This window comes from Pinus tabuliformis, chromosome 9 (assembly GCF_031772625.1).
Source record: "Pinus tabuliformis cultivar Carrire ecotype Pingquan chromosome 9, CPIR1, whole genome shotgun sequence".
NCBI lineage: Eukaryota > Viridiplantae > Streptophyta > Pinopsida > Pinales > Pinaceae > Pinus > Pinus tabuliformis.
This window is the reverse complement of record NC_142307.1, coordinates 497,723,877-497,731,981: the sequence shown is the minus strand read 5'-3', so window position 1 is coordinate 497,731,981 and position 8,105 is coordinate 497,723,877. Positions and strand designations below refer to the sequence as shown.

Genomic DNA, 8,105 nt, shown 5'->3' with positions numbered 1-8,105 from the left:
GTTGGCCTCGGCAAAGGGAATCAATATTTCCAACTTCATAGGTCTATTAATACACTTGGGAGGACGGTACAGTGATGTGCGGTTTGAGGACGGTACATTGATGTGTGGTTTGACGGTAAGTTCCCTTGGCTTTAAGAAAAAAATTAAAAAAAGGAAAGAGAAAGAAAAAGAGCATCTGGAAAAAAACGATTGATTTCTATCAATAGGGCGGCTAAAAAACTGACGCATAAAATAGCTAACATAGGCGCTGTGGAAAGATAGGTCTTTAGATCTTGCATTGTAAATTCTCCTTATTGATCATAATGTGTAAGTGATTCAACCGTATCAATAGTATAGTTATGAATCCTAGAGAAAACTTGGAACTGATGAATATATATATATAATGTGATCCGGGCTGTGGTCCTATTTATAGAAAAGGAAAAAGATGTTTCATCACCATAATTAATAGTGATATTCTAGATAATAGACCTTACATGTATAAAGTCTTTTCACTCACGAGACCGAAGAGAAATGAAGGTGGAAAAATGTGGGAAACATATTTCGAATTCTATAAAATAAAATTAAAATAACATTGTCTAATGATTAGAAGGGATGTAGCGCAGCTTGGTAGCGTGTTTGTTTTGGGTACAAAATGTCGCAGGTTCAAATCCTGTCATCCCTACCTTTCCCTTCTTTTCTATGGAAAGAAAGGAATTAAATATCATTTGATATCGATTCGACGGGAACATCAAATAATTGAATTGTATCAGATGCGAAAGTGTTTTGCTCTAAGAGTGTCAACAAAAGGTATTTTTCCTTCATCTCCGAATATTAAAGAAAGCGCTCTTAGTTCAGTTCGGTAGAACGTAGGTCTCCAAAACCTGATGCCGTAGGTTCAAATCCTACAGAGCGTGATTCTGTTCCTATCAAATCCAACCCTCAAAATTATCGATAATTCATTCCAACTGGAACGAGCAATGGAATCTGACCTCCTAGGAAAAGTAGGAGGCCAATGAAATTGGAGGATATTCCAGGATCAAATATCCAATTGATCACCACGTCGGTATTGTGAATATGCAGTTACGAATAATCCGACCAAAGTTATAGGAATTAGACCTAACACAATTCCGGATGGCAAAGCCTCAATCATTTCTATTCAACGGAATAAGTAGGGATAATAGCTATACTGGATAGTACCCTTAATTTGCTATGAATCTCAATGATTAGAAATTTATATAGAGGGAATAAACAAAATTATTGAAATTGAAATAGTGAACTGAGAGGGTTTCCCCTTCCTTCATTTTGAATAAGTTGTATCTTGCTCGAACTAATGAATAAGACTAGGGTGAAAATGATAGAAGCCAATAAGAAACCGAAATAACTAATTATAGTTATAGTAGGCGTGGAAGGACTGAATGAAATATGGTTTATACATATCTTCATGAGACAATTACCTAAATTTTTCTTTTTGTAACCTTGAGATCAGAATACAAAAGATCAATTGTCCCAATTCGTACCAATTCTCCTATATCTACTATAGGATATGTATGAATGAACATGGATGAGAGGAGATCTATAGTAGAAATCTCTTCATTATCCTAGAAATCATTCATCGAGCAACTAATGAATAGCACCGGCAAACCCCTTCACAAATTGTCGAATGTAATCTTCTTACAGGGTGAATGAATTCTCAATCAGTACGATTGGATCACCTGGCATTATCTTTTTACCAGCAGCTATCGGTCCAGAGACTGGACCGGAAGAAAACTCTCCACAGACATAGCCAAAGTTTTGTGAATTTCACGTTTAGGTGTAAGAAAGAATATGAATATCCAGTTTGTCCTTTCATTTCTCGATCTTATTGATCCAATCATTCGACCCTCTAGACGGATTAGGTTTTTTAAATATTAATTATTATAGCGAGTAGAGCCCGATATTACAGAAATTCCACCTATTGAAAAGAGTAACTTGTAATTTCACATACCTAAAATTGACTAGGTTCTATTGCACTATCCACTTGGTTTTATCTAATAAGTAACACCTACTCGTTAATACAAGGTACTATATAATAAGTCTGTGGCATAACTCCATCTGTGCCGGATACTATTGGAAAAGCAACATACATCTGCGTAGCACCAATGATCCCCGTGCAATTTGAATTACTGGGTTCATCTACACAGGCATAATGTCATGTCAGAATGAAAAAGGAAGAATATAAAAGAATAATATTCTGGATGAGTTTTATTGATAGTGATTGATATCCTTTGCAAGCGGCACTCATCCTCTTTTTCGGTTCTAAAGTCACCCGTATGCAGAAGCTAATTCCAATCGAAAATGTCCACTATGCTATTGTTACAACATCGATTGAGGGAGTTGGGGTTCCTTACGCCCGGACGGACCTCGGAACATGCAATATTCTCTTCTTTCTGTTGGGATTTAGTCGACCAAACAGAGATAGAATAACTGCTAGCAGGAAAAGAATCATTCTATCCCGTTCCTTCTCGATACTCATCAAAATTGTATTACTGTGTCAGAAGAAAGCTAGCTATACTGGTCCAGTAGACTTTAAAGATACCCTTGGTATAACATTGACAATCGAACAAGGATTGGAGAAGATATCAGTAGTTTTCCATTTCCTGATCTCTATCTTTCATGGGATCAATTCCCCCTTGACTGACTTTACAATAATATATGGAGCTGAGCATGTCTGGGAATACGGGAGAACGCTCCTTTGTTGACATTATTACTAGTATTAGATACTGGGTTATCCATAGCATTACCATACCTTCTCTATTCATTGCAGGTTGGTTATTTGTAAGCACGGGTTTGGCTTATGATGTGTTCGGGAGCCCCCGGCCAAATGAGTATTTCACAGAAAGTCGACAAGCGGTTCCATTAGTAACTGGCCGTTTCGATCCGTTAGAGCAACTCGATGAATTTACTAGATATTTTTAGGAGGCACTAATGACTATAGATAGAACTTATCCAATTTTTACAGTTAGATGGTTGGCCGTTCACGGGCTAGCTATCCCTACAGTTTTTTTCTTGGGATCAATATCGGCAATGCAGTTCATCCAACGATAAACTCTATACTAAAGGAAGAGGAAGTATGTAGATATGACACGACCGAACCCGAACGACCAAAATGTTGAATTGAATCGTACCAGTCTCTACTGGGGGTTGCTACTAATTTTTGTACTTGTTGTTCCATTCTCTAATTATTTTTTCAATTAGGAACAATGATAATATTCTCACTCCATTCGAAGAGATCCAATACGCATAATTATCTATGCTATGATTGTTTATGTCTCGAGTATGACCACTTAAGAAAATGTGAAAGGGAGTAAGAGAAATGGTCGATACCACTGGAAGGATCCCTCTTTGGTTGATAGGTACTGTAACTGGTATTATCGTGATTGGTCTACTGGGTGTCTTTTTTTATGGTTCATATTCCGGATTAGGGTCATCCCTATAGTAGGGGAAATGCACTTACTGTCTGTGGGAAATAGTATACATGCGAAAGTGAAAAATCGATAAGGCCTTACCCTTCTTTGAAGGGTAAGGCCTTATCGAAATCTCTTTTTGAGATTCTTTCTATATTAATCTGAATTAGAAGAGAAGATTCGTACAAATAAAATGACTCTGTCATTTACTTCATTCAATGCCTTTCAGTCAAGTGATGAGCCAATCTATTCTTCCGCTATATGATCGAAAAAAAATTGGATCGATCAAATTTAAATATCTGTCGAAGAAACAACAGAAAAATGGATAATATTAAGTACTAAATATTTGCTCATTTATCTGCTGGAAGATTATGCGAAGTTTTTGTAAAAACCCGAACTATGAGAATCTAAATGTGCATATAGAATATTTTCTTCTATTTTTTTGGCTTACAAAATAAAAGAGGAGGAAAAACACCTTTTATTCATTTTCTCTCATTAGGAACAAACCCTATCAAAAGTTTTATAGGTTTTTTTTTATGAGTGATATTGCCCCTTACTTGTCTGCTCTTCCTTCTTTAGGAATTTTCAGTATAACGTACAAAATAATCTTCAAATTACGAAGGAATTGACGAATAGGACAAGATCGGAAAGCCAATTAGTTCTTCGAATAATGAAATAGGAGAATGGGATCAGAGAAAATAGGAATCTTCTCCAAGATTGCTTAGTTATTCTCCTCATCTCTCCTCCCTACGATCTATCTCTATTTTCCGGATCGTTTGGACAAGGAAAGGAGGGAATGACATGTATATAGTACACGATATAGCATATCGGGGATCGTTCAACAAGTTGATCTGTTCCAGTGCTTATGGAGTCACTCCCTATTTCAATTTTATTCCAATTTAGATCTAAATGAACATTTTTAGATCTAAATGAACATTTTATCAAGAATATATAAGGGAGAAGAAGGATAAAAGGCTCTGAAGGGGTATTAATTTTTGAATCAATAAGTAAAATTCATGTTCAAAAATCTATGGACCTAAAGATTCATCTCGGCCAATTGAACTTTCTCAAATTGTTTCTTCTTAAGGACCAAAAATATCTGTGCGAGAATGACAGATGCTAAGAATAATAAAAGACCTTTAACACGTAATGGATCTTGAAGTACTATCTCTGCATCTACTTGACCAAATCCACCCAAATTAGGGTTATTCGTTAATGGCTAATCGACCTTGATCAATTCGCCTTCTGAAATAAGAAGCTCCGGTCCTGGAGGTACAATGTCAACAAGTTGCCCACCGTCTGATGTATTATCGATAGTTATCTCATATCCACCCTTTTCTTTACGTAAAATTTTGCTCACTCTTCCTGTTGCTGAAGCACTATAGACCGTATTGTTGCTCTTACTCCCGTCGAGATAAATTTGTCCTCTTCCTCTATTACCACCCACATATATGGGATATTTCAGGAAGTGAGCTTCTTTATCGGTAGAAGGATCTGGTGAAAGGATGGGGAACACAAGTTCACTATATTTTTGACCGGGAACAGGACCTATTACAATAATGTTTTTTTTATTGGGACGATAGTTCTGAAAATAAAGATTACCCGTCTTTTGTCTAATCTCAGGGGAAATACGATCCGGAGGGGCTAATTCAAAGCCCTCGGGTAAAATTAGAACAGCTCCTACATTTAAAGCCCCTTTCTTGCCATTAGCAAGAACTTGTTTCATCTGCATATCATAGGGGATCTTAACAACTGCTTCAAATACGGTATTGGGAAGCACGGATTGTGGAACCTCAATATCCACAGGTTTTTTTGCCAAGTGACAATTGGCACATACAATACGTCCAGTGGCTTCTCGGGGATTTTCATAACCCTGCTGTGCAAAAATGGGATATGCATTCGAAATGGATGTCCGAGTTATGATATGTATCATGACCAGGACAGAAATTAACCGAGTCATCTTTTTCGCCCATTCATAAGTATTTCTATTTTGCATGGTTCAATTATTGGTTCCAAATCATTTTTGGGGTGAGAGTAGGTAGCTATCATAGTTACCTGTCAAAAATTCAGCTACTATATTGATTCAACCAAACCTAAAAATAAGAAATCGGAAGTCTCGCACCAGGAGAAGAATGAAGGGGAGGAATAGCTAATTCCTGAACACGGAAAACACTTTATTATTCTGTTTCAATTGTTTCGGTCGGAGAAAACAACCTACCTATTCTTTATTCATTCATCGAATGATAAATTACTACAAGTGAAGGAGATATACGATTGAAACGACGGAAGATCCAATATTTAAGAATCGTATCTAAGATGACTGGAAAAGTTGAAACAAGACCAGATATGATTCGTTCATTATGGGCAAATCCATAACTTTCGGAGATCGAATCGATCATCAGTTCCCAACCATGGGGTGAATGAAACCCAATACATAGATCGGTTGCTAAAAGAATTAGAAAAGCTTTCATTGTATCGCTCAGACTATAGAAGAATTCTTGGATCCAAGAATTGATAATAGCGAGTTTATTCTTACCCAGAATGATATAAGCACTTATAAAAGCAAAACCTATTAGATTTGTTAATAAATGTGATATTATCTGGATACAATCTTCATTGTACATTTCGACCAATTGGATCGTTTCTTTGTGAATCTCTATACGAATAGATTGTGAATGTGTTCCCAAAGAATCTTCCACCATTCTTTCTAACAAGAATAGTTCTTCTATTTTCTCAAATCTTCCCAGAGCATTTTGTTCCTGGAGATAATCAAAAAATTTCTGAGATTTAACCGTATTCCACCAATTTGTAACCCAAGGCTCCAAACCTTCCGTAATGAAATAGGAATTACCCAAGGTAGTACTACTAAACATGCGAGATATCGTAGGGAAGCTGATGCTTTATATTCGGACACTTCCAATTCGTGAATCGCTAACGAACCTGATTCACTTGTCAGTTCTGTCCGAAATCTAGAAAAAGTACGAGTGATAGAACGAGGTATGGGATCCATAGATTGATCTATTGCGTAATTGTCTGATCCCGATCAAAAAAATATACTCGGCAGAAAGTAAAAGGTTTGTTCAAAATGGGTGAGACAGAGCATAAGGAGATCATTCCAAATCATTTACATATGGACCAATTATCTATTCATTTTTTTCATCTTCTTCTTTTTTAGAAGAATAACTTGAAGTAACATAAGTCTTATACATTGCCAAGATCTTTTGAATCCTGATCACTAGATCCTTTACGAATATTTCCCCAGTTATCTCCAAAGATGACAAACGCTCTTGAAAAATGAGAGAACGACAAAAAGTCATAATTGGATCGTGATGAGACGAAAAAAGCGTTTTAGTTATAGGGAAACCGGACCACTCTATCTAGTAATTGTTGTTTCTGAGACATCATATTCATCTACTGGTACCAGTTCTATTTTAACTTATTGCTTTTTTTATATTACCTCTTTCTATACTATTTCATAAAAATAGTATATTGTTCGTAAAGATCCTATATCGTTCCATTTTCATACAATGAAATATTTATTGAAATTTCATTGTATGAAAATGGAATATTTATTGAAATTTCCTGATTGGATATTTATTCATGTTCCTTTATCCTCGACATATATTCAAATGTTTTTACATTTGAATGTATGTCGAGGATAAAGACACCCCCGATTTCAAAACCCTTCAATGGATACACGCAAGAAACGGGCTGATTCAACGGCTTTCTGTTCGATCTCCCTTAGGTTCACATTATCACCAGTACGAGTTAAAGGAATGCCTTGTCGGCCCTTTATTTCCATATAAAGAACACGACGAGGGGAAATACCTTCTTGAATTTCCATTTTGATCATCTGAATATCCTTCATAAGAAATCGTGGGAAAATACGACGATTTATTCCGGGAAATCCCCAACGAAAAAGACATACAATTCCTTTTTTTTATCGAACTTATTTAGGCAAAGCTTCGGAGACCGTAGTTCAAATCTCATTGAGTACATTGCCCTCTGTGATGGATGCTCCAGAAGCAGATTCCCCACCCTGCCTTGGCGGCACTAGAGTTATAGTGGCAGCTAGGAGGATTAATACTGGGTATCCCATAGATTAGGAGTAGCACTAGAGTTATAGTGGCAGCTAGGAAGATTAATCCTCGGTATCCCATAGATTAGGACTAACAGTTACCTATTCACCATGTGATTTAAAAAAAAAATACACTTGAAAGAATAAGGTGATTATAACTGCATAACTACCCTGAGCATGCATGTTATTTCATGCTTAGTTTTTTGATCCCTCCATTTTTCTGAATAATGGAGACTCGTAGTGTGTCATTAGACCTCCATTGAATGCCACCTTCCCACCGGATTTCAAACTTGATCACCTTCCCACAATATTTCAAACTCAGCGGCGCGGTAAATTTGAAAAATTGAAATGAAATATGGTGTCATACCTCCAAAAACACAAAAATCAGAAAAATGTTCATTTATTACTATAAGAAAACTAACATTTAATATAATGCTTTACCATGCGAATATACACATGTAAATTTATTTACATCAATCTCGCCGGACAACATTTATTGTTTTTAAACTAATATATGACAGCTGGATTACAGTCGTTTGAGTTGAATTAACATTGAGGTGCTAGGACAGTACTTCTCAGTTTATATTTAATATCTTCTCACCCGG

The 8,105-nt window shown here is 36.3% G+C and overlaps 2 non-coding genes across 2 annotated transcripts; both read left to right on the top strand.

Annotated features, from left to right (window-relative positions):
• Window positions 1-587: 587 nt before the first annotated feature.
• Window positions 588-661, top strand: TRNAP-UGG (transfer RNA proline (anticodon UGG)). The gene has a single exon. It is a non-coding gene; the product is annotated as a tRNA-Pro (tRNA).
• Window positions 662-819: 158 nt separating this feature from the next.
• On the top strand, window positions 820-893 carry TRNAW-CCA (transfer RNA tryptophan (anticodon CCA)). The gene has a single exon. It is a non-coding gene; the product is annotated as a tRNA-Trp (tRNA).
• The last annotated feature ends 7,212 nt before the right edge of the window (window positions 894-8,105 follow it).